The 27,492-nt window shown below is 45.4% G+C and overlaps 1 long non-coding RNA gene across 1 annotated transcript; it reads right to left on the reverse strand.

The window, feature by feature from the left end:
* Positions 1–3,634: 3,634 nt before the first annotated feature.
* LOC123752232 (uncharacterized) lies at positions 3,635–9,835 on the reverse strand. The gene is made up of 2 exons (XR_011228183.1): positions 9,456–9,835; positions 3,635–5,458 (listed from the first exon to the last, which is right to left on the reverse strand). It is a non-coding gene; the product is annotated as an uncharacterized lncRNA (long non-coding RNA).
* Positions 9,836–27,492: the final 17,657 nt, after the last annotated feature.

The following is a 27,492-nucleotide window of genomic DNA, read 5'->3' on the forward strand; positions in this document are numbered from 1 at the left end:
TGCTATGGGGAGTATATATTCGCCAGCTTCAGAGTCAAGGGTGCCGAGTCTGTCCTGTCTGTGGGTGCAGTCTATAGAATTCCCAACACTGATGTGTCTGTATTCAACTCAAACCTTAGAAATCTAATACTTGATAACAGACTGAACAAAAACCACCTAATTATCGCAGGGGACTTTAATATTGACCTCTGCGAGCCAGAACACCCTACTGCTGTTAGCTTCCTCAACTGTATGAATTCCTGCCTCCTCATACCCTTAATCACTAGACCTACTAGAATCACCGATAGCACTGCCACGACTCTAGATCACATCTGGACCAACATAACCTCTCCGCTTACTTCAGGTATAATCACCGATAGCACTACAGACCACTACCCCACATTTCTCTTAACTAACATTAGCAAACCACCTCTAGAAACAAGGGAGTTAAGCTTTAGGCTGCACAATGAAACTGCTATAAACAATTTTATAACTGCTGCTGATAATGTCAACTGGGAGTCCGAATTAGGTAACATAGGGGACATCAACCTAGCAGTGCAATCTTTTCTACAAACAACTCTTAGCCTTTATAACACCCACTGTCCTAGGCTTACAAAACAAGTCACAAGCAAAAGGCTTAACAATCCTTGGCTTACAAAGGGAATACTGAAATCCATTAACAAAAAACACGACCTTGAGAAGAAGTATAGGTTAGGAATTGTCTCCAAAGAATTCTCAAAGAATTACTCATTATTGCTAACTAAGATAATTAGACGAGCCAAAACTAATTACTACGAAGATAAATTTACTCAAATAAAGAGCAACATTAAACAAACTTGGAGCACAATTTCACAAATATTGGGATCAAAGAAATCTTTAAATAACAAACCGACTCTCCTGTCTAATAACGATGGTCAGCTTTCAGCCTCTGATTCTGCTATTGAGTTCAATAGGTTCTTCTCTTCCATTGGTTCATCCCTTGCAAATGATATTCCATCTTCCAGTACTGACATTAAGGACTATCTTACAGGTAACTATCCACAGTCTCTGTACCTAAAGCCTATTAACTCCACTGACGTCAATGAGATAATCCTTTCCCTTAAAACCAAGTCTGGTGCCCTTGAGGAGATACCAACTTTAATTTACAAAAAAGCCTCCAGATCTTTAGCCCCTGCTATTGCTTTGCTCTTCAACAAGTCACTTGAACTCCAAACCTTTCCAGATATTCTAAAAAAAGCGAGAGTAACGCCTGTCCACAAATGTGGTGACCCCACAGATGTTAACAACTACAGACCTATATCAATCCTGCCAAACTTGTCAAAAATTTTTGAAAAACTTATATACAAGCAGCTTTACTCATATCTAGCCAAACTCAATATACTTAGCCCTTGCCAATATGGCTTCAGACCCAAAAAAAGCACTAACGATGCACTTATTAGTATGCTTAACTCGATTCATACAGCTCTTGATAAAAAGGAGCTCCCTGTTGGGTTATTTGTGGACCTGCGTAAAGCTTTTGATACTGTCAACCACCATAACCTTCTTCTTAAATTACATCATTATGGAGTCAGAGGACACTCCCTACAATACCTCGAGTCCTACCTTACTGACAGGCTCCAATATGTTTCTGTGAATAATACAATTTCTCCCACCCTACCCATCAACATTGGTGTTCCTCAGGGCAGCATACTTGGCCCTCTCCTCTTTCTCATCTACATTAATGACCTTCCAAATGCCTCCCAACACCTCAAACCAATTCTATTTGCTGACGACACAACCTTCATTTACTCCAGTCCTGACCCTCTTGCTCTAAATGCCACAGTAAATACTGAGCTAAATAAAGTCCATCTTTGGCTAACTGCCAACAAACTCACCCTTAACATTGACAAAACCTTCTATATTCTGTTTGGCAATAAATCCTCTAGTCTTATAAATCTCAAAATAAACAATACCCAAATTTGTAACAAATTAGATGGCAAATTCCTTGGCATTCTCATTGACCACAAGCTGAATTTCCAGGGACACATTCTAAATATATCAAAAAAAGTTTCAAAAACTGTGGGCATTCTTTCTAAGATCAGATATTATGTACCACGCCCTGCTCTGGTGACTCTCTATTACTCCCTTATCTATCCATATCTCAACTATGGTATTTGTGCTTGGGGTTCTACTACCCAAAATCACTTACGTCCTCTAATTACCCAACACAAAGCCGCTATTAGAACAATATCCAACTCTGGCCCCAGACATCACTCGGTACCCCTACTCAAATCTCTTAATATGTTAGATATTAAGTCACTGCACATTCTCTCATGTGTATTATACATATATAAAACGCTAAACTATAATGCCAATCCTGATCTTAAAAGCTTCATAGAAGGTTGTAACAGAACCCATGAGCACCACACCAGAAATAAATACAGTTTTGATATTCCTAGAGTACGTCTTAATCAAACTAGAAATGCTCTGCAAATCAAGGGGCCCAGAATGTGGAATGACCTTCCCAACCATGTTAAAGACTGTACCTCTCTCAACCAGTTTAAGATAAAAACTAAACACTACCTAATAAATTCCCTGTAATCTACCTCACTCCTCTATTGTCAACCCATGTCTGTTATTTTCTTTTTTTTTCTTTTTTTTTAATCAACACTGTTTGTCAACCTATTGTATTTGTGCTGCTTTTTCAGTCATGTTCCCCCTTTTTTTTTATCTTTATTTGTATTTGTTCTCAACATCTTTTATTCTTTATGCTCAATTAGTATTAAGTTCTAGATATTAATGTTTTTCTTGCCCGAAACGCATTGCGTAATAGTGGCTTTAGGCATTGTATGTACTAGCTCTATCTATATATCAATCCATTAATGTAACATCACTTGTATGTATATACCTTACCTGAATAAACATCTGAATCTGAATCTGAAAATAAAGTCATTCTAGTTTACGGGTCTACAACTGGTGTGATCAACATTAACGCGGATCGTCGCGTTATTTGCGATACGCGAGGATAAATATTAATATGAATTGTTTGGAAATAAATGAGGCTATCAGAAGTAATTTAGGTGATAAGGTAAACTATCTAGTATGTTTCCTAGCTGATGACGTAAGGAAAATACTGACAAAAATACATAAAAAAAGACCTGTGGTGTTCATAATCAACACTCTGGAGTCTGCATGGTTCTCGTAATAAAATGGGGCATTGGATAACATTCTATGTAAATAAGAATGAAGGTAGAAGCGAGATAGTTATACTAGACAGCTACGCCAATCCTGCAATAGGATCTTATTCAAGATATTTCGAAGAGTTTATGTCATACTTCTAAGACTATACCCTATATATTATGAAGAAAAGGATTCAGTCCTTGAATAGTTACTTCTGTGGGAATGACGCCGTTTATTTTGCCTATCATTTTTCCAGACTAGGCTTAGAGGCCGCCCTGCTTCACTTTGATGAAGCATTTAAATATGGTCAATTTTGCAAGAATGATGAAAAAGTGTTGAAATTCAGTTATGCTCAGATGAAAATGCCTGTGTGTAAGCAAACATTCTGCTTAAACGGTAGTGATGCTGAGTGTGAAACGTTGTGTGACGAAGTTGGCTAGGATGATAGTGCGGTGAGTAATACTTTTTTCTGATCAGGGGAAGGAAGACACCAAGCCTTGGGGGCGTAATTTTATTGACATGATAAATAATTCTGCAGAAGTAAAACAGGCTTTTAAATAGGACTTAACAAATGTATAACATAGCCGTGGCTAACGCAAAGTACACGAAACATCTTAAACTGTACACCCGTAGTAAAACGTAATCTTATAGCCTAGTAACAAACTCTGCAGAAACCTAATGTCCTAATGTCTAGAATTAGCAGTGAGGCGAATGTAACAAATCTAATACTAAGTATAACAGGACACCAAAGAGAACAACATAACATAAGGGAAACCCTAGCTGGAGAATAATCAGGCGGCAGAAAACATAGTGACTGGGGAAGCCTGATATGTATTTGGAGAAGAAAATAACCCCAGGCCAGAGGCCGAGCCGCCAAGGAAGGAATTACCTGACAAGGTAGGGCTTACTAGTAGAATGTCTGTAAAGTCAAAGTAGTAGCTGCGGACAGCGGAACACTTGGGGACGGGCGCTGCACCCCCCCCCCCCCACCCATCCCCAGTGAAACGGGAGGAAAACGTGAGGACCAACGACTGACGTAGTCAGAACCGTGAGAACTGGCAGCCAGCAGAAAGGGGGAGGAGGGTGGGCGCTTCGTGAATCTTGGACCTGGTCGGGAGAGGGAGTGAGAGCGGGACCTGACTTCCCGCGCCTTTTATGCCACCCAGGCTGGCCGCACCACGCCTGCGGGACGCGATGCGCAATTGTCTCTTCCTTCCCCCGTCAGAAACTCCACCGCCTTTCGTCAAAAGGCAGTGGGCCATTTTCTGATCAGGGGAAGGAAGACACCAAGCCTTGGGGGCGTAATTTTATTGACATGATAAATAATTCTGCAGAAGTAAAACAGGCTTTTAAATAGGACTTAACAAATGTATAACATAGCCGTGGCTAACGCAAAGTACACGAAACATCTTAAATTGTACACCCGTAGTAAAACGTAATCTTATAGCCTAGTAACAAACTCTGCAGAAACCTAATGTCCTAATGTCTAGAATTAGCAGTGAGGCGAATGTAACAAATCTAATACTAAGTATAACAGGACACCAAAGAGAACAACATAACATAAGGGAAACCCTAGCTGGAGAATAATCAGGCGGCAGAAAACATAGTGACTGGGGAAGCCTGATATGTATTTGGAGAAGAAAATAACCCCAGGCCAGAGGCCGAGCCGCCAAGGAAGGAATTACCTGACAAGGTAGGGCTTACTAGTAGAATGTCTGTAAAGTCAAAGTAGTAGCTGCGGACAGCGGAACACTTGGGGACGGGCGCTGCACCCCCACCCCGCAGGCCAGCAGGCCGGACCCCCCCCCGAAGGGCGAGTGCCCGCTGGCCGCGAGGGAAACCTCAGGGAGGCAGAGCAACTACGCTACAAAACTAGGAAGGAAGGAGGACAAACTGGAGGAGCTCGCACATCGCCTCGACTTATGCCCCCTGGCCTTGGCCCGTGGGCGACGGTCGGTGAAGGTGGGGGGCAGGGGCGGCTGTAGCAGCCGCGGCAGGGTCTGCCTCGGTGGTTCCCATACCCTGAAGGCTTGTGACATGAGAGGGCCCCCGAGCCTGCGCGATGGGCGCCTGCAGCGTCGTCCAATCGTCGGCCGAAAAAGGTGGAGGCTGCGACGCTGTGCCACCCGCCGCTTTGCCGGCAGTGGCCTCTGGGAAGTGTGGTCGCCGTGCACATCAGAGCCGCCCGAGGAGGCCCCCGAGGGGGAGGAGGCGAAGCGAAGGTCGGCTGCGTCCTCACCCCACTGCGCTGTTGTCCTCACGCGACGTCGCCCGAGCCCTCTTCCGTGTTGCAGTTGCTGCGTGATCCGGCTTCTCGCTACTGCGGAAAAAGAAAAAGTAAGCATCGACAGGTCTAACGGGGGAAAACAGGCAGGGAGGCCCAGCTGCCGCACCGGCAACCGTCACATACACAAGTAGACAAAAGCAAGGTAAAGTTAAGTGTCCATAGTGATTGAGAATACCGGACATAGCCAATGCTATCGTAATAAAACCAATGTAATAAACTCTGAGCAGTTAAAATAGATTAAGAGAGTAATATTCATGTATAGATTGAACAGTAATATTCATGGTATAGTTTGGTTATAATAAGACCGTATTACTCATTGTATAGTTTGTTTATATTAAGACAGTATTAATCGTGGTATAGTATAGAAGAATTCAAACAATAATAATCTCAAAAGTAAAAACAAAATTAATTGAGTATCCCACTAGAAATGTACACTGCTTTAACACTGCAACAGTGTTATTAAGTAAATACCGGGCATAACTGGAGCTGGACTATGTAACAAATTAATCTTAGAAACTTAAATAATATAAATAACATAGCGAGGCCAAAACAGTAAGAAAGGCATAAGGCGTAAGCAGTGCTAGAAACAGAATAAATAGCGGAGTAAATACAAGACAAACTGAAACTGAACAAGTAAATAGCTTAAGACCGTATTATAATATACTTGTATTTAAGCTGAACAAATAAAAGATATAATATACTTGTATTTAAGCTGAACAAATAAAAGAGTAAACAGTGATAATCATGGATAATTTGGGTAGATTAAAGCAGGACTATACAAGGTATAGGATGGTTAGGTTGAACAGTAATATAGGCATGGTATAGTTTGGATAGATTAAAATTGTAAAGTTCATGGGATAGATTGGTTAATTAAACAGTACTTATTCATGGAATAGATGGTCTAGAGTAAACCAATAATAGTCTCAAAAGTGAAAACAAAAATATTTGCATATCCCACGGTAATGGACACTGCCTTAACGCTGCAACAGGAATAGTAAGTAAATGCAAGGCATAACTGAAAGCTGAACAAAGTAATAAAATAATTTAGGGAACTTAAATAAATGATAACATGGCGTAGCTAGCTCACCCAAACCGACAGACCGCTCTACGGCATGCGCCTACCCTGGAGGAGTAGAACAGAACAGTGAGAACGGGAGGGGAATAATATATTCTAATAAGAGAATAAGACCGTAATATAATGTACTTGCATATAAGCTGAACAAATAAAAGAAACAGTGGTAATCATGGGAAGATTTGGTAGCTTAAAGCAGGATTAATCAAGGGATAAGATGGTAGGATAAACAGTAATGTGCATGGTATGGTTTGGATAGCGTAAAACTGTAATGTTCAAGGGATGGAATGGTTATTAAAACAGTATTAATCAAGGGAGAATGGCTAGCCTAGCAATAATATTCTCAAAAGTGAAACAAAATTAGTTGAGTATCCCACAGCAATGGACACTGCATTAACGCTGCTAGAGGAATAGTAAGTAAATACAAGGCATAACTAAGCTGAACAATGCAATAATTAATTTAGAAACTTAAATAAAAGATAATAACATAACATAGCCCACCCAAGCGGACAGACCGCCCGACGGCATGCGCCTGCGCTGGAGGACAGGACAGGGAAACAGGAGGGAACGTGTACGTGCAGGAACAACAGGCGGCTACCGAGTGGACGAGACGTCAAGGTACAAACGGGCCGGTCTACCCCGACCAGGCCAAACGGCTGGGGCGAACATAACGTGGGACACCGGGGCCAGCAAACACCTGGGGACGAACAAACCGGGATACACCGGCCAGCCCAAACGACTGGGTACGAACAAGCCGGGATACACCGGCCATCCCAGACGACTGGGTACGAACAGATCGGGCTACACCGGCCAGACTGAACATCCGTGTACGAACAAGCCGGGCTCCACCGGCCAGACAAAACGTCTGTGACGAGCAAGCAGGGCTGCGCCAGCCAGACAAACAGCTGAGACGAACAAGCTGGGCTACACCAGCCAGGCAAACGACTGGGACAAACAAGCTGAGCTACACCGACCGGACAAACAACTGGGACGAACACGCTGGGCTTCAACAGCCAGACAAACGACTGGGAAGAACAAGCTGGGTTACACCAGTCAGGCAAACAACTGGGACGAACAGACTGGCTTCAACAGCCAGACGAACGACTGGGACGAACAAGCAGGCTAAACCAGCCAGACAAACGTCTGGGACGAACGAACTGGGCTACACCCGCCAGACAAACGTCTGGGGCGAACGAGCTGGGCTACACCAGCCAGACAAACGTCTGGGCGAACGAGCTGGGCTACACCAGCCAGACAAACGTCTGGGGCGAACGAGCTGGGCTACACCAGCCAGACAAACGTCTGGGACGAACGAGCTGGGCTACACCAGCCAGACAAACGTCTGGGGCGAAACGAGCTGGGCTACACCAGCCAGACAAACGTCTGGGGCGAATCGAGCTGGGCTACACCAGCCAGACAAACGTCTGGGCGAACGAGCTGGGCTACACCAGCCAGACAAACGTCTGGGGCGAACGAGCTGGGCTACACCAGCCAGACAAACGTCTGGGACGAACGAGCTGGGCTACACCAGCCAGACAACAACTGGGACGAACAAGCTGGGCTACACCAAGCGGCCAAACGTCTAGGGACGAACAGGCTGGGCTACACCAGCCAGACAGACGTCTAGTACGAACAAGCTGGGCTACACCAGCCAGACAAACGTCTAGGGACGAACACGCTGGGCAACACCAGCCAGACAAACTTCTAGGACAAACAGGCTGGGCTACACCAGCCAGACAAACTTCTAGGACAAACAGGCTGGGCTACACCAGCCAGACAAACGTCTAGGACGAACAGGCTGGGCTACACCAGCCAGACGAACGTCTAGGTCGAACAGGCTGGGCTACACCAGCCAGACAAACGTCTAGGACGAACAGGCTGGGTTACACCAGCCAGACAAACTACAGGGACAAACAGGCTGTGCTACACCAGCCAGACTAACGTCTAGGAACGAACAGGCTGATCTACCCCAGCCAGGCAAAACGCCTAGATACGGACAAAACGAGCAACACCGGACGGACAAACAACTGGGACGAACAAGCAGGGCATCACCGTCCAGACAAACAACAGAAGAACATGCCGGACGACACCGGCTGACGCAAGTCAGCCAATAACAAGAAAGTGTTGGGCCTACCCACCGGGGCACTGCCGCCACAAGGGCGTCTCCTGCCCGAGGGCGAGAAGGGAGAAGGACAGGAAGGAAGCGAACACAGCCCAAGGCAAGCGCTCCTGGAGCTCCATGCCACGTGGGTGATGCCGTCCTTGGCATGGGCCCCTAGGGTCGGGCCCTAGGGACAAAGACAACTAAAAACCCGGCCAGGAGGCGTCGCCACCAGGGTGACGCCAGGACGCTCGCAGGGAGCCTGGCCGGTCACGCACGTCCAAGCGCATCACGAACCCTGGCCCCTAGGGCCAGCCAAGAGGGCGCAACAAACCAGGTTCCGGGGAAAACGCCTGGGACGGGGAAGGAAACGAAGGGCATCCTTGGGGCGAGTGCTTCACCGAGCTCCAAGCCACGTGGGCGCCGCCTACCGGGCTTGGGCCCCAGGGCTCAGAACCCCGGGAACCGCCGCGTGGCGTCGCCACAGAGGGCGATGCCAGACCACAGAAGGAGCCTGGCCGCGCACGCACGGCCAGGCGCGGGCGAAACATGGCCCCTAGGGCAAGCCTAGGGGCACAGCAAACCGGGGAGGGCACACCTGGGACGAATGGTCCACCGAGCACGCAATAGGGCCGGGCCCCAGGGCACAGGACCACCGAAACCAGGCCACATGAAGTCGCCGCAGATAACCAGCGCACCAGTCCCGACCTGGAGGAACGCCAGCAACCCCAGGGAGGCAAGCAGGCGGAAGGCCCTAGGGAACTAGCTAAGCGGCACGAACGGGCCGCGAGGGACGGCGCAAACACACGCCAGCACTGGGGGTAGTCCTGACTAACTTGTACAGGAAACTCTCTTACCTTAGGGTTTGCTGGGTAGGGCAGGGGGCCCCTGCGGTACCGGCCTGGGATGTGGAAGGCCCCAAAGGTTCGGAGAATATCAGTTGTGGGACCATAGTAGCGGAGAGGGAGCCCGATTGCTTGAGAAATCCCGTGTATACAGTAAACAAAACGTAGAAGTGGTAAGGGTACTGGCCCACGTGTCGATGAGGCGTGGTGCTGAGCGTGGAGCCGCTTCGTGAATCTTGGACCTGGTCGGGAGAGGGAGTGAGAGCGGGACCTGACTTCCCGCGCCTTTTATGCCACCCAGGCTGGCCGCACCACGCCTGCGGGACGCGATGCGCAATTGTCTCTTCCTTCCCCCGTCAGAAACTCCACCGCCTTTCGTCAAAAGGCAGTGGGCCATATGTTAGGATTGAATGATGAACATAATAATGTGTCTGTATTTATGTTTACAACATTGACAAAAAAAAAAAACTTTTAACCTTTTTCCCCTTTCTACAGATTGACTGGTTGACTAGCGTGCCTGGAAGGTTCGATGGAGTGGATGAATGACTCCCAATCTGTCTGTCTACTACCTAAACCCTTTCTACAGATTGGCTGGTTGACTAGCATGCTGGGAACGTTCGATGGACTGAATGAAAGCCTTTCCCCATCTGTCTGCTAGCTAAACCACCAAGAAGAAGTCTTATTATTATTATTATTATTATTATTATTATTATTATTATTATTATTATTATTATTATCGTTGTAAATCGCTTAAGTGTTTAATAAAAGAAATAAATTTATATATAATGTGTTTACTTTTCCCTCGTTTATTGCTCTTAAAAAAAAATGCTATTTGGGCAAAGAATGATGATGATGCTGATGCCATGTTGGTCACGTTACGATATAGCTTACACATATTAACATAAATAATACTAAAGGCTTTGCACAGAACAATGGTTGTTGGTATGGGGAGAGGAGGGGATGAGGGGTGGGAGTGATTGATGGTTGGCAGGTGAGGGCCTGCCGGCAGTAGTAACAACGTCGCCCCTCCTTAACGAATCGGCAGTGGTTGGAGAGATCTGCTGGGGTGAACATCTCCAAGACCTCTCTGAAGACACTGAAAAACGAATATGGCAAATGGACCACATCCACAAGAGGCTGCTCTCTCACACCCTCCTCCTCCTCTCACTTCCGGATGTGTGCATAGCTCCAAGAAAATAATGGGTGTCAAAAACCACAAATGACCCTAAGCACTCTCACGCCGAGGGGAAGCTCCCCTCACCCTTCCAACACCCCTCCCCACCCCAAACAACATATCCGCCTATGTTGGGACCCCTCACACATACACACAACCTCTACATAGCTTACTTACTATCATGTAGCTAAGTTAGGAATTGTCTCCAAAGAATTCTCAAAGAATTACTCATTATTGCTATCTAAGATAATTAGACGAGCCAAAACTAAATACTACGAAGATTAATTTACCCAAATAAAGAGCAACATTAAACAAACTTGGAGCACAATTTCACAAATATTGGGATCAAAGAAGTCATTAAATAACAAACCAACACTCCTGTCCAATAACGATGGTCAGCTTTCAGCCTCTGATTCTGCTATTGAGTTCAATAGGTTCTTCTCTTCCATTGGTTCATCCCTTGCAAATGATATTCCATCTTCCAGTACTGACATTAAGGACTATCTTACAGGTAACTATCCACAGACTCTGTACCTAAAGCCTATTAATTCCACTGACGTCAATGAGATAATCCTTTCCCTTAAAACCAAGTCTAGTGCCCTTGAGGAGATACCAACTTTAATTTACAAAAAACCCTCCAGATCTTTAGCCCCTGCTATTGCTTTGCTCTTCAACAAGTCACTTGAACTCCAAACCTTTCCAGATATTCTAAAAAAAGCGAGAGTAACGCCTATCCACAAATGTGGTGATCTCACAGATGTTAACAACTACAGACCTATATCAATCCTGCCAAACTTGTTAAAAAATTTTGAAAAACTAATCTATAAGCAGCTTTACTCATATCTAGCCAAACACAATATACTTAGCCCTTGCCAATATGGCTTCAGACCCCCAAAAAACACTAACGATGCACTTATTAGTATGCTTAACTCGATTCATACAGCTCTTGATAAAAATGAGTTCCCTGTTGGGTTATTTGTGGACCTGCGTAAAGCTTTTGACACTGTCAACCACCAAAACCTTCTTCTTAAATTACATCATTATGGAGTCAGAGGACACTCCCTGCAATACCTCAAATCCTACCTTACTGACAGGCTCCAATATTTTTCTGTGAATAATACAATTTCTCCCACCCTACCCATCAACATTGGTGTTCCTCAGGGCAGCATACTTGGCCCTCTCCTCTTTCTCATCTACAATAATGACCTTCCAAATGCCTCCCAACACCTCAAACCAATTCTATTTGCTGACGACACAACCTTCATTTACTCCAGTCCTGACCCTCTTGCTCTAAATGCCACAGTAAATACTGAGCTAAATAAAGTCCATTTTTGGCTAACTGCCAACAAACTCACCCTTAACATTGACAAAACTTTCTATATTCTGTTTGGCAATAAATCCTCTAATCAAATAGATCTCAAAATAAACAATACCCAAATTTGTAACAAATTAGATGGCAAATTCCTTAATTGGCATTCTCATTGACCACAAGCTGAATTTCCAGGGACACATTCTAAATATATCAAAAAAAGTTTCAAAAACTGTGGGCATTCTTTCTAAGATCAGATATTATGTACCACGCCCAGCCCTGGTGACTCTCTATTACTCCCTTATCTATCCATATCTCAACTATGGTATTTGTGCTTGGGGCTCTACTACCCAAAATAAAATAAAATAATAAAATAAAATAAAATGTTTATTTAGGTAAGGTACATACATACAATAAATTTTTACAAAGGTTGGTTGACTTATAGGTAGAGCTAGTACATACAATGCCTAAAGCCACTGTTACGCAAAGCGTTTCGGGCATGATAAACTTAAATGACAAGCTTAATACTAATTGAGCATAATGAGTAGAATGAAAACAAGAAATGAAAACATAGATGAAAAAGCAGCACAAATACAATTATGTCGACAAACAGCGCTCATTAAAGAAAAACAGACATTGGTTGACAATAGAAGGGTAAGGTAGGTTACAGGGAATTTATTAGGTATAGCTTCGCTTTTAACTTAAACTGGTTGAGAGAGGTACAGTCTTTAACATGGTTGGGAAGGTCATTCCACATTCTGGGCCCCTTGATTTGTAGAGCATTTCTAGTTTGATTAAGTCGTACTCTAGGAATATCAAAACTGTATTTATTTCTGGTGTGGTGCTCATGGGTTCTGTTACAACCTTCTATGAAGCTTTTGAGATCAGGATTGGCATTATAGTTTAGCGTTTTATATATGTATAATACACATGAGAGAATGTGCAGTGACTTAATGTCTAACATATTCAGAGATTTGAGTAGGGGTACCGAGTGATGTCTGGGGCCAGAATTGGATATTGTCCTAATAGCAGCTTTGTGTCACTTACGTCCTCTAATTACTGAATAGCAGATGAAGCAGTTAATTATCCAAGAGAAGGCGATGAGTCACAATAACGTGGCTGAAGTATGTTGACCAGACCACACACTAGAAGTTGAAGGGACGACGACGTTTCGGTCCATCCTGGACCATTCTCAAGTCGATTGCGAATGGTCCAGGACGGACCGAAACGTCGTCGTCCCTTCAACTTCTAGTGTGTGGTCTGGTCAACATATCCAAGAGAATTTTTGAATTCACTCGATCTGCCAGGGATACCATCACACGTACAGCAATTGAAAATCTGCATGCCAATTATCATGTTACCAAATATCAACCAGCAAAAACTTTGCAACGCCAAGCACCTAGCTTGCAGTAAAAATATTAATCACCAACGTCGTAGAAGTAACAATCTTGACAGGACCTTTCAAAAGTGAAGATGTCCTCATTCCTCGCTTTCCAATAATTCCAATAGATATGCCATTTCAGTTTAAGGGATTGTAATTTCCAAATCGATTGGCGTTTGCAATCACCATCAACCAAGCTCAGGGCCAATCTTTAGAATTGTGCAGTTTATATCTAGACACGGATTGCTTCTCACATGAACAATTACATGTTGCGTGTTCTAGATCGAGTCGGCAAACCAGACAATCTCTATATCTCCACAGACAATGAAACGACAAAAATATTGTTGCTTATTATGCAATGCTTATACCTACAAGCATTGTGAAATTTAACATATTAGAAACGTGCGCTTTCTCTTTTCCTTCTTTCCCATTAACCAGACTGAGCCACAGCAACACGTGGCTGGTATACAGTGTGTTCTAAATATATAAAAAAAAAGATTAAAAAACTGTTGGCATTCTTTCTAAGATCAGATATTATGTACCTCGTCCTGCCCTGGTGACGCTCTATTACTCTCTCATCTTTCCTTATCTCAACTATGGTATTTAATTGTGCTTGGGGTTCTACTACCTAAAGCCATTTACGTCCTCTAATATTACTCAACACGAAGCTGCTATTAGGACAATATCTAACTCTTGGCCCCAGACATCACTCGGTACCCCTACTCAGCCTCTGAATATGTTAGATATTAAGACACTGCACATCCTCTCATATATATATATATATATATATATATATATATATATATATATATATATATATATATATATATATATATATTTATATATATATATATATATATATATATATATATATATATATATATATATATTTATATATATATATATATATATATATATATATATATATATATATATATATATATATATATATATTTATATATATATATATATATATATATATATATATATATATATATATATATATATATATTTATATATATATATATATATATATATATATTTATATATTTATATATATATTTATATATTTATATATATTTATATATATTTATATATATATTTATATATATTTATATATTTATATATATATTTATATATTTATATATTTATATATTTATATATTTATATATTTATATATTTACATATTTATATATTTATATATTTACATATTTATATATATATTTATATATATATTTATATATTTATATATTTTTTATTATTAAATATGACCGAAAAAGTAAGATTAATAATTTTAACACGAATTTTCTCAATGTTTCTTACATTTTTCTTCACTGTTGACGGTAACTGAAAAATCAATTCTCCAAAATTCATTTTTATTTCTAGTCTGACGCGACACTTGAACGCATTTCATAAAACTTATTACATTTTCAAAGACTTTAGTTTACGCACACACAACTGTAACTGAACAGAGCTTAAACATCTTCGATTTTTTATACCTGCATTTGGGTGAGGTGATATGTTACAACAGTTTTGGATGAGGTGAAAACAAACTTTCAATACAAGACAGAACACGAAACAATGGGTATAATATTTTGTAAGTTAAAGAGAAGAATGGAAGTAACTGCAGAGGGCCTATTGGCCCATATTTCTTGATGCTTTTATATTGGTACGGAGTCTTGAAGTGGGTAGAATATAGTTGTGCATTAATTGGCTGTTGATTGCTGGTGTCGACTTCTTAATGTGTAGTGCCTCGCAGATATCTAGCCGCCTGCTATCGCTGTATCTATCGATGATTTCCGTGTTTTTTGTTAAGACTTCTCTGGTGATGGTCTGGTTATGGGAAGAGATTATATGCTCCTTAATGGAGCCCTGTTGCTTGTGCATCGTTAATCGCCTGGAAAGAGATGCTGTTGTTTTGCCTATATACTGAATTCTTTGGGGCTTACAGTCCCCAAGTGGGCATTTGAAGGCATAGACGACATTGGTCTCTTTTAAAGCGTTCTGCTTTGTGTCTGGAGAGTATAAATACGAACTCGAACTTTATACGAGAGTATAAATAGGAATCGTCAATTGTATCTTCTGATTTTTGTCTGTAGGGATAACGTTTCTATTAACAATATCTTTCAGGTATTATATATCTAGCAGGCGGCTAGATATCTGCGAGGCACTACACATTAAGCACTACCTAATTAACTCCCTGTAACCTACCTTTCCCCTATAATGTCAACCCATGTCTATTATTTTTTTTAAACAATGCTATTTGTCGACCAAATTGTATTTTTGCTGTTTCTTTGCCATGTTCCCCCACTTTTTATTTTTATATTTTCTCAACACATTTTATACTTTAATCTCGATTAGTATTAAGTTTTAGTCTATAGTGTTTTTCCTGCCCGAAACGCTTTGCGTAATAGTGGCTTTAGGCATTGTATGTACTAGCTCTATCTATATATTCATCACTATTTGTATCACCCCGTGTTTGCATGTACTTTACCTGAATAAACATTTGAATTTTGAATTTGAATTGAGGAAGAAAGAGATAAGAGAGAAACGAAGAGAAGAATTGAGAGAGAGAGAAGAGGGAAGGGAGAATAAGAAAAGGAGAGAGAGAGAAAGAAAGAAGAAAAAAAAGTAAACAAGATAAAAATGGCTGGTGGTGGTGTACCGTGGGGCAAGCTGGAGAGAGACCTTCCTGTGAGATGATGCTTGCGGGGGGGGGGGGGGGGGGTGTAGACGCTAGCGGAGAGGGGTGTACGATGTAGCAGGGAGGGGGACACGCTAGAGGGGGGGGGGGGGTGAAGACGCTAGCGGAGGGGGACACGCTAGATGGGGGGACACGCTAGAGGGGGGGACACGCTAGATGGGGGGACACGCTAGAGGGGGGACACGCTAGAGGGGGGACACGCTAGAGGGGGGGGACACGCTAGAGGGGGGACACGCTAGAGGGGGGGGAGACACGCTAGAGGGGGGGGGACACGCTAGAGGGGGGGGGGACACGCTAGAGGGGGGGAACACGCTAGAGGGGGGGGGGAACACGCTACAGGGTGAGGACACGCTACAGGGGGGACACGCTACAGGGGGGGACACGCTAGAGGGGGGGAACACGCTAGAGGGGGGGGGGAACACGCTAGAGGGGGGGGGGAACACGCTAGATAGGGGGGAGGACACGCTAGAGAGGGGGGACACGCTAGAGAGGGGGGACACGCTAGAGGGGGGGAACACGCTACAGGGGGGGAACACGCTAGATAGGGAGGGGAACACGCTAGATAGGGAGGGGAACACGCTACAGGGGGGGACACGCTAGAGAGGGGGGACACGCTAGAGGGGGGGGGGGAAGACGCTAGAGGGGGGGAACAAGCTAGAGGAGGGAACACGCTACAGGGGGGGACACGCTACAGGGGGGGACACGCTACAGGGGGGGGACACGCTACAGGGGGGGGGACACGCTAGAAGGGGGGATGTGGGCGCTAGCAGGGGGTGTGGGCTCTAGCGGGGGGTGTACGCTCTAGCGGGGGGGGGTGAGCGCTCTAGCGGGGGGTGTACGCTCTAGCGGGGGGGGTGTACCCTCTAGCGGGGGGGGTGTACGCTCTAGCGGGGGGTGTACGCTCTAGCGGGGGGGGGGGTGAGCGCTCTAGCGGGGGGTGTACGCTCTAGCGGGGGGTGTACGCTCTAGCGGGGGGTGTACGCTCTAGCGGGGGGTGTACGCTCTAACTGGGGTGGTGTGCGCTCTAGCGGGGGGTGTACGCTCTAGCGGGGGGTGTACGCTCTAGCGGGGGGTGTACGCTCTAGCGGGGGGGGTGTACGCTCTAGCGGGGGGGTGTACGCTCTAGCGGGGGGGTGTACGCTCTAGCGGGGGGTGTACGCTCTAGCGGGGGGTGTACGCTCTAGCGGGGGGGGTGTACGCTCTAGCGGGGGGGTGTACGCTCTAGCGGGGGGGTGTACGCTCTAGCGGGGGGGTGTACGCTCTAGCGGGGGGTGTACGCTCTAGCGGGGGGGGGGTGTACGCTCTAGCGGGGGGGTGTACGCTCTAGCAGGGGGTGTGGGCGCTAGCGGGGGGTGTACGCTCTAGCGGGGGGGTGTACGCTCTAGCGGGGGGGTGTACGCTCTAGCAGGGGGTGTACGCTCTAGCAGGGGGTGTACGCTCTAGCAGGGGGTGTACGCTCTAGCGGGGGGGGGGGGTGTACGCTCTAGCGGGGGGGTGTGGGCGCTAGCGGGGGGTGTACGCTCTAGCGGGGGGTGTACGCTCTAGCGGGGGGTGTACGCTCTAGCGGGCTGTAGGCGCTAGCGGGGAATGTGGGCGCTAGCGGGGGGGTGTACGCTCTAGCGGGGGGGTGTACGCTCTAGCGGGGCTGTAGGCGCTAGCGGGGGGGGGGGGTGTACGCTCTAGCGGGGGGTGTACGCTCTAGCGGGGGGTGTGGGCGCTAGCGGGGGTGTGGGCGCTAGCGGGGGTGTACGCTCTAGCGGGGGGGGTGTACGCTCTAGCGGGGGGTGTGGGCGCTAGCGGGGCTGTAGGCGCTAGCGGGGGGGGGGGGGGTACGCTTTAGCGGTGGGTGTACGCTCTAGCGGTGGGTGTACGCTCTAGCGGTGGGTGTACGCTCTAGCAGGGGGTGTGGGTGCTAGCGGGGGTGTGGGCGCTAGCGGGGGTGTACGCTGTAGCGGGGGGGGGGGTGTACGCTCTAGCGGGGGGTGTGGGCGCTAGCGGGGGGTGTGGGCGCTAGCGGGGGGTGTACGCTCTAGCGGGGGGTGTGGGCGCTAACGGGGGGTGTGGGCGCTAGCGGGGGGTGTACGCTCTAGCGGGGGGGTGTACGCTCTAGCGGGGGGGTGTGGGAGCTAGCGGGGGGTGTGGGCGCTAGCGGGGGGTGTGGGCGCTAGCGGGGGGTGTGGGCGCTAGCGGGGGGTGTACGCTCTAGCGGGGGGTGTTCGCTCTAGCGGGGTGTGGGCGCTAACGGGGGGTGTGGGCGCTAACGGGGGGTGTGGGCGCTAACGGGGGGTGTACGCTCTAGCGGAGGGGTGTACGCTCTAGCGGAGGGGTGTACGCTCTAGCGGGGGGGTGTGGGCTCTAGCGGGGGGTGTGGGCTCTAGCGGGGGGTGTACGCTCTAGCGGGGGGGTGTGGGCTCTAGCGGGGGGTGTGGGCTCTAGCGGGGGGTGTGGGCTCTAGCGGGGGGTGTGGGCTCTAGCGGGGGGTGTACGCTCTAGCGGGGGCTGTGGGCGCTAGCGGGGGGTGTACGGTCTAGCGGGGGGTGTGGGCTCTAGCGGGGGGTGTGGGCTCTAGCGGGGGGTGTGGGCTCTAGCGGGGGGTGTACGCTCTAGCGGGGGCTGTGGGGGCTAGTGGGGGGTGTACGGTCTAGCGGGGGGTGTGGGCTCTAGCGGGGGGTGTACGCTCTAGCGGGGGCTGTGGGCGCTAGTGGGGGGTGTACGGTCTAGCGGGGGGTGTGGGCTCTAGCGGGGGGTGTACGCTCTAGCGGGGGGTGTACGCTCTAGCGGGGGGTGTACGCTCTAGCGGGGGGGTGTACGCTCTAGCGGGGGGTGTACGCTCTAGCGGGGGGTGTACGCTCTAGCGGGGGGGTGTGGGCTCTAGCGGGGGGTGTGGGCTCTAGCGGGGGGGTGTAGGCACGAGCTGAACTGTTCACGATTGGGAACCTGATACACAGGGTTCTCAGGAGGCGTCAGGAGGACTGTTCACACCAGTGGAGGACTGAGACACATGGTGGTCCTCACCTGAGCTTGGGAGGCCAAAGAGCCACCGTGGGAGGCTGTAGGAGGCGAGACTCCACTTAGTCATCGCACTCCATGAAGGGCTGTACAGCTCCCCTGAGGACGGGTCGCTGGACGGAGTCCACGAGGACAGCTGGGTTGTCTTCTGGTCTGTCTTCTGGTCTGTCTCCTCCGGCAGCACCTGCTGCTGTCTGCGCCGGCGGGCAAAGTACCGCCACACCAGCAGGATGCAGACGGCCACCAGCAGCACCACCATCACCAGCAGCACCACCATCACCAGCATCATCAGTATCGTCACCAGCAGGCAGGCCCAGTGATGACGCAGCTGGTTCAGCAGGCCCTGGGGGACCTGCTTGGTGCGCCTTCCCCAGGACAGACAGGTCTTGATCCTCGACCACAGTGACCTGCGGGCCACAGTCTCTGAGGCTTTCCCCCAGGACACACAGGTCTTGATCCTTGACCAGAGTGACCTGCGGGCCACGGTCTCTGTGGACTTCCCCCAGAACACACAGGTCTTGATCCTCGACCAGAGTGTCCTGCGGGCCACGGTCTCTGTGGACTTCCCCCAGGACACACAGGTCTTGACCCTCGACCAGAGTGACCTGCGGGCCACAGTCTCTGAGGCTTTCCCCCAGGACACATAGGTCTTGACCCTCGACCAGAGTGACCTGCGGGCCACAGTCTCTGAGGACTTCCCCCAGGACACACAGGTCTTGACCCTCGACCAGAGTGACCTGCGGGCCACAGTCTCTGAGGACTTCCCCCAGGACACACAGGTCTTGGCCCTCGACCAGAGTGACCTGCGGGCTACAGTCTCTGAGGACTTCCCCCAGGACACATAGGTCTTGACCCTCGACCAGAGTGACCTGCAGGCTACGGTACCTGAAGACTTCCCCCAGGACACACCGGTCTTGACCCTCGACGAGAGTGTCCTGCGGGCCACGGTCCTTGAGGACTTCCCCCGGGACACACCGGTCTTGATACTCGACGAGAGTGTCCTGCGGGCCACGTTCCTGCCACAGGACGCCATCCTCCTGCGCCTGACCTGCAGGAACAGTTCGCGGGCCTTATATATCTCCCGGAATTGTATTATCAGCAGGACAACACCCACTAGGAGGAGGACTTGGGGCTCGAACACTTTCCGGAACATGTTTTTATAACTCACCATCGACATTGTTTTGATATTAGGAGATATTAGTGAATGTTAATGTTTTATACTTTTATTATTTTGGACAAGTTTGTGAAGGACGGAAATGTTAGAAAAGTGGGATTGACTTTACCGTGGTGTTGTGTGACACTACACACGACTCGCACTACACACCTGTCACACTACACACCTGTCACACTATATACCTGTCACACCCCAGACCTGTCCCACCCTTACGTAGAAGCTGCAGGTGTGGTGGTGCCACCTTGCGGGTGTGGTGGGAGCGATACAGGAGCGTCTCTGGTGGATGGCACTGAGTGTGGCCACTAAAGTACACTCGCTGGTTGGTTAGTTAGCAGTTGTGGCGGCCTCAATAACCTTCCACAGTTTGATAGGCGTTAAGCCCAACACCAAATTAACGATATCCAAGAGCAACGCCAGTTCAACGCCAATTAACGTTGAATCAACGTCGAAGTAACGCTACTCTTGGACAGTGTCCACTGGGTTCAACAATTGCAGTAGCTAAGGTGCTGGAATTGTGTCTGGTTGCTCTGACCTCGCCACCAACGTCGTTCTGACGTCGCCACCAACGTCGTTCTGACGTCGCCACCAACGTTGCTCTGATGACGCCACGAACATTGTCCTGACATTGACACCAACGTCGCTCTGACGTCGTCATCAAGACGTTGTCTGACCTCGTTCTATAGTTTAGAACGAAGTGAATGTCAACCTTCTAGGTCGAGATTATACTGAATTATGGTTGAGGTTTTGTGCCTTTAGGCTTAATATGCTCACCATCTATGTGCCCTTCAACTGCTGGGATTTGCGCTGGTACGCATGCCCGCCCAAACTGTGACAGCCCGCGCTCCCTCCATATGGAAGGGAGGCCGCCTGCCTCCCTTCCGTTCCATCTCGCTCACCCTGTCCCAGGACCTGGCCGCCCGCCCATGTCATTTCCCTGCCACTTGCCTCCATCCCGTACCAGCCCGCCCCCAGGACCTAACTGGCTACCTGCCAGCACCACCCACATGCCACCTCCATCCCTCCCGTTCCAGCCCTCCCACCAGCCTGGCACCCACAGAGTACGTAAAGACCACCTGCCAGCCCTTAATACAGGAAATCGTCTGGACTCGTTTCACTACAGACAATTTCAATATCAAAACCCCTATGAACATTAGTACTAACAAGATTTTGTATATTTTGGAACAGATTCCATATGCAACAAGTGCTTGCATACTGTTCTTCTAGCAGTGCTTGTATACTGTTCTAGCAGCATGTTAGCTAACTGTTCTACTAGCAGTGCTTGCATCCTGTTCTAGCATAAGCTATTGGGGAGTGATGAGCAAGTTGAAGGGTATTAAGTTTGGAGGTATTTCAAATTTTGGCCCACATTTGGGCTGAAGATGTTGCATGACTGATGCTTGCAAAGGCATTCGACAAATGTGACCATGGAGTGATTGTACACAAAATGAGGTCAATGGGTATAACTGGTAAAGTAGGACGCTGCATACTCAATTTCCTGTCGAACAGAACACAAAGAGTAACAGTCAATCACGTAAAATCGAGTCCAAGCGCAGTTAAATGCGCTGTACCTCAAGGTACAGTCCTTGCACCACTGCTGTTCCTTATTCTCATATCAGACATAGAGAAAAACACAAGTCACATCTTCGTGTCATCCTTTGCAGATGATACAAAAATCAGCATGAAAATTACCTCTGCTGAAGACATTGATAAACTACAAACAGATATTAACAAAGTTTTCGATTGGGCAGCAGAAAATAACACGATGTTTAACGGTGATAAATTCCAGGTACTCAGATACGGCAAAAATGAGGATCTTAAACATAATACACGGTACAAAACACAATCGAATCTGCCCATAGTAAGAAAACAGCACGTCAAGGATTTGGGAATAATGATGTCCGACGACCTAACGTTTAGGGAGCATAACCAAGCAAGTATTGCGTCAGCCAGAAAAATGATAGGATGGATTACGAGAACTTTCAAGTCCAGAGATCCCATCACAATGGTTGTACTCTTCAAGTCACTTGTGTTGTCCCGTCTTGAGTACTGCTCAGTATTCACTTCCCCCTTCAGAGCAGGAGAGATTGCTGAAATTGAGGGAATACAGAGAACATATACGGCGCGTATAGACGAGATAAAGCACCTAAATTATTAGGATCGTCTCAAAGCTCTCCAAATGTACTCACTAGAAAGGAGACGAGAGAGATACCAAATAATATACACATGGAAAATGGTGGAGGGACAGGTCCCAAATCTGCACAGTAAAATAACAACGTACTGGAGTGAACGACATGGAAGAAAGTGCAGAATAGAACCAGTGAAGAGCAGAGGTGCCATGGCCACAATCAGAGAACACTGCATGAACATCAGAGGTCCACGGTTGTTCAACGTCCTACCAGCGAGCATCAGAAATATTACAGGAACAACCGTGGACATCTTCAAGAGGAAACTAGATTGTTTCCTTCAAAGAGTGCCGGACCAGCCGGGCTGTGGTGGGTATGTAGGCCTGCGGGCCGCTCCAAGCAACAGCCTGGTAGACCAAACTCTCACAAGTCAAGTCTGGCCTCGGGCCGGGCTTGGGGAGTAGAAGAACTCCCACAACCCCATCAACCAGGTATCAACCAGGTATCACTGTAAGAATTGTTCCCATTTCAGTTCCCTGAATGCGCGGTTAGCTTAAAGAAATGTATTGAGCGACTCAGTTGTTTTGTGAGCTGAATAATGCTCAGCAACATGTAGTACATGATCATATATGGACTTCAGGCGTTAGTCACTGAACCACCCATGTCATCTATTCTTAGTGCCTTAAGTTTCACCCATTTGACATAGTGCTGTGTTACTTCACTAACAAGGTCCTCATATAGAGCACTGATATTGTCTCCAGCGTTAGTCACTTAATATGTTGGGTTCAGAGTCGCCATTGATTGAAGGAAGAGATATCTCCATTGTAACGTACGATTAAGTTACGTTGTTGGGTAGATTTGATACACAGTGTTTAGTGAGTTTCATATTTATTTAGTAGTCCTGGATACAGCAGTGTCGTAGACGTTGAGACGAAGCCTGGAGCAGAGCAGAGAGCTGAGTGTAACCGGCGTCGCGGAGCTCTATGTGGGAGAGCGTAATTGTAGCTGGATGCGGTCCTGTCTGCTGCCTGTTCTGTGTCGAAGCTGTAGCGTCTTGTAGACGATTAGAACTGCCTAATCACTATGTGTCTTGGTGACTTTGCAAGAATGTAAGAGTTCCGATGTTATGTATTCTTACAATCCAATGAATCTTCTTGCATATGCATAAATAAATAAATAAATAAATAAAATAAATAAATAAATAAATCGTTATGCGAAAAAAACCTGTCCTCAGTCTTTGCTCGTCAACCTGGTGGTTAACCCCAACCATAATAATAATAATAATAATAATAATAATAATAATAATAATAATAATAATAATAGTAATAATAATAATAATAATAATAATAATAATAATAATAATTTATTTAGGAACAGTACATACATAGTTGCAGCGTTACAGTACAAACATTGTGTTAGATTTAAAGGTAGAGGTAGTACATACAATACTTAAAGCCACGAGTATGCATAGCATTTCAGGCAAGGAGAGGTGGGGAAAAATTACTTAGACTAAAACTTAATAGTAATTGAGCTTAAAGTATAAATTATGATGAATGAAAAAAAATATTAAAAGATAAAAAAAAGGGGGGAACTTGGTAGAAAATAGCCAATATACAAGTTGGTCAACAAACAGCATTTTTTTTTTTAAATAGTAAGACATAGTTGACATTTATTTATTTATTTATTTATTTATTTATTTATTTATTTATTTATTTATTTATTTATTTATTTATATACAAGAAGGTACATTGGGTTAGAGAGAATACATAGCATAGTATTTACAATCTTGTAAAGCCACTAGTACGCGCAGCGTTTCGGGCAGGTCCTTAATCTAACATTATTTTAAGTAGGTAAATTCTAGCAGAATTAATAAAATGATAACAAATACATTGCAAGAAAAAAAATGAGATGAGACAGATTAGTAAGTATATTAAAGCACATTGGTATATTAAAGCTCTGATTGATTACATTGACAGCTTGATTGGTAATTTAAACAAGATTAATAGACACCATACAGCAGATTGACAGCACATATAAGACAGCAATGATCACAAAGGTAAAGATGTTCGGATTAGGTACATAAAGATTGGGAGATTGGGTAGCAATAGATACAGTGCAATTTTAAAGCAAAAGGTAAAAAACTATGAAGATGAAATTAGGTACTTTTTAGTATTGTTTTTGAATGACGCAGAAGTTGGACAGTTTTTCAATTCAATAGGGAGTGAGTTCCATAGACTGGGTCCCTTTTTTGCATAGAGTGTTTACACAGATTAAGTTTGACTCTGGGATATCAAAGAGATATTTATTTCTGGTGTGGGGATAATGGGTCCTATTACATCTGTCCAGGGAGAATTTCAGAGCAGGATTTGCATTTAAGAACAGGGTTTTGTAAATGTAGTTGACACAAGAGAATTTGTGGAGTGAGATTCTGTTTAGCATGTTTAGGGAGTTAAACAAGGGGGCTGAGAGTTGTCTGAAAGCAGAATTTGTTATTATTCTGATAGTAGATTTTTGCTGGGTGATGATGGAATTGAGGTGGTTTCTAGTGGTTGAACCCCATGCACAGATACTATAATTAAGATAGGGATAGATTAGTGCATAATATAGAGAGATGAGAGCAGAGTTAGGTACGTAATATCTGATTTTGGAGAGTATACCAACTGTTTTAGAGACTTTCTTAGTTATGTGTTGTATGTGGGTGCTGAAGTTGAGTCTCTTGTCTAGGAATAGGCCCAGAAACTTTCCATTATATTTATTGCTAATGTTTACATTATCTATCTGGAGCTGAATTGCGTTTGTAGATTTGCTTCCAAATAAGATGTAGTAGGTCTTTTCTATGTTAAGTGTTAGTTTGTTGGTTGACATACATAAGTGGACTTTTTTTAGTTCATTATTAATAACATTATTTAGTGTATGTGGGTTGGGGTTAGAGTAGATGAGGGTAGTATCATCAGCAAACAAAATAGGTTTCAGATTGTTAGAGACATTAGGCGGATCATTGATGTATATAAGAAATAGAAGAGGTCCCAAGATGCTGCCCTGTGGCATTCCAACGGTTATTGGTAGAGTGGGAGAGGTTATATTATTGATGGTTACACATTGGTGTCTATCACTAAGATAGGATTGGATATAGTCCAGTGCATGGCCTCGGATTCCATAATGATGGAGTTTACGTAAGAGGTAATTGTCATTAACAATATCAAAGGCCTTTCTCAGGTCAATAAAGAGTCCAATCGGAAACTCATTTTTGTCAAGAGCTGAGTAAATTATATCAAGGAGACTAATAATTGCATCGTTGGTACTCTTTTGCGAGCGGAAGCCAAACTGACAGGGGATAAGAATGTCGAATTTTACGAGATAGGAGTAGAGCTGTTTGTAGATAATTTTTTTAAAATATTTTTGATAGTATGGGTAGGTTTGAGATTGGTCTATAATTGTTTATGTCTGCCGGATTACCTCCTTTATGAACTGGCGTTACTCTTGCTTTTTTAAGGATATCAGGGAAGGTATGACACTCAAGGGTTTTGTTGAACAGCAGAGCTATAGGTGGGGCAAGGGCATGGGAGGCTCTCTTGTATACAATGGAAGGGATTTCACTGATGTTCCCAGTTTTGGTTTTTATTGAGTGTATGATGGACACAACATCTGACGGGCTGACTGGTGAAAGAAGAAGAGAGTTTGGATAGCTTACCTTACCTTATATACCTTATTATCCCATTCAATGACTCAACATAATTAACCCCTTTGTCACCTAGTGCGGGCTAGGTAACCAAAGTCTCTTTGTTACACTGTTTTTTTAAATAAAATTTTAATTTAATTTATATTAGTCATTAATTGGACTTAATTAACTGTGTACATTAATATTTTCTTTAGTTCTTATTAATTATAGGATCATAACTAAACTATTTAGAGTTAATTATCATTTAGATTAAATTTGCCTATGTTTATTATTCAACTTTTTTCTTTGCTTTCATTATTACCTAGGTTGTCTAGCCTCGCCATACTCCCTTACTTCATTGTACTCCTGGCTTTGCCTGTGTCTCAAATTGCAAATGATTACTTTCAGTGTACCTGAGAGTACTTGTAAGTAATCTACCTCATTTGTTTTGTTCGCTTTCGTGTTTGTCTTGTATAGTCTTGAAAATATTTATATTTTTGCCACCCTTTTATATCAAAATTTGTTTATATTGTAATTGCCGTTTTTGCCTTCTTTTCCTACAACCAGCCTTCTTATGCAAACAAGTATAGACCCAGAACTAAACCTCTTATCCAGTATCTATGACAATCATCACTTTAATTATCATAATTGCAGATAATTTACAGCACATGATGTAAACAATGTATTAACACATAATCACAATATCTCTGTAATTAACTTAAATGTAAAACCTCTAAGCAAACACTTCGATGATGTTAGTGCCTTGATTCAAACTGTTGACAACAAATTCTCCTTTGGTTATACTTATTGAAACGTGGTTAAAAGAGGATATTACTCAACTCTTTAACATTTCACAGTCTCCGTGGTGTAGTGGTAAGACACTCGCCTGGCGTTCCGCGAGCGCTATGTCATGGGTTCGTATCCTGGCCGGGGAGGATTTACTGGGCGCAATTCCTTAACTGTAGCCTCTGTTTAACGCAACAGTAAAATGTGTACTTGGATGAAAAAACGATTCTTCGCGGCAGGGGATCGTATTCCAGGGACCTGCCCGAAACGCTACGCGTACTAGTGGCTGTACAAGAATGTAACAACTCTTGTATATATCTCTCAAAAAAAAACATGCCAAACTAGTCAGCAATTAACAACTGTCGACCAATTAAGAGAGGTGATGGTACTGCTCTTTACTACCACCAGGAGCTGACATGCTTAAAAGTAATTAGAACTAGAGACTCCTGTGAGGAGTATATCTTCGCCAGTTTCAGAGTCAAGGGTGCTGAGTTTGTCCTGACTGCGCGAGCAGTCTATAGAATTCCTAACACTGATGTCTCCGAATTCAACTCTAACCTTAGAAATCTATTATTAGATAACAGCCTGAACAAAAACCATCTAATTATCGCAGGGGATTATCGCTGGAGCCCTACTAACTGCAGGACTGGAGCCCTACCAACTGCAAGACTGGAGCAATACTAACTGCAGGACTGGAGCCCAAGCAACTAACTGCAGGACTGGAGCCCTAC

This window comes from Procambarus clarkii, chromosome 1 (genome assembly GCF_040958095.1).
Source record: "Procambarus clarkii isolate CNS0578487 chromosome 1, FALCON_Pclarkii_2.0, whole genome shotgun sequence".
Classification (NCBI taxonomy): Eukaryota; Metazoa; Arthropoda; class Malacostraca; order Decapoda; family Cambaridae; genus Procambarus; species Procambarus clarkii.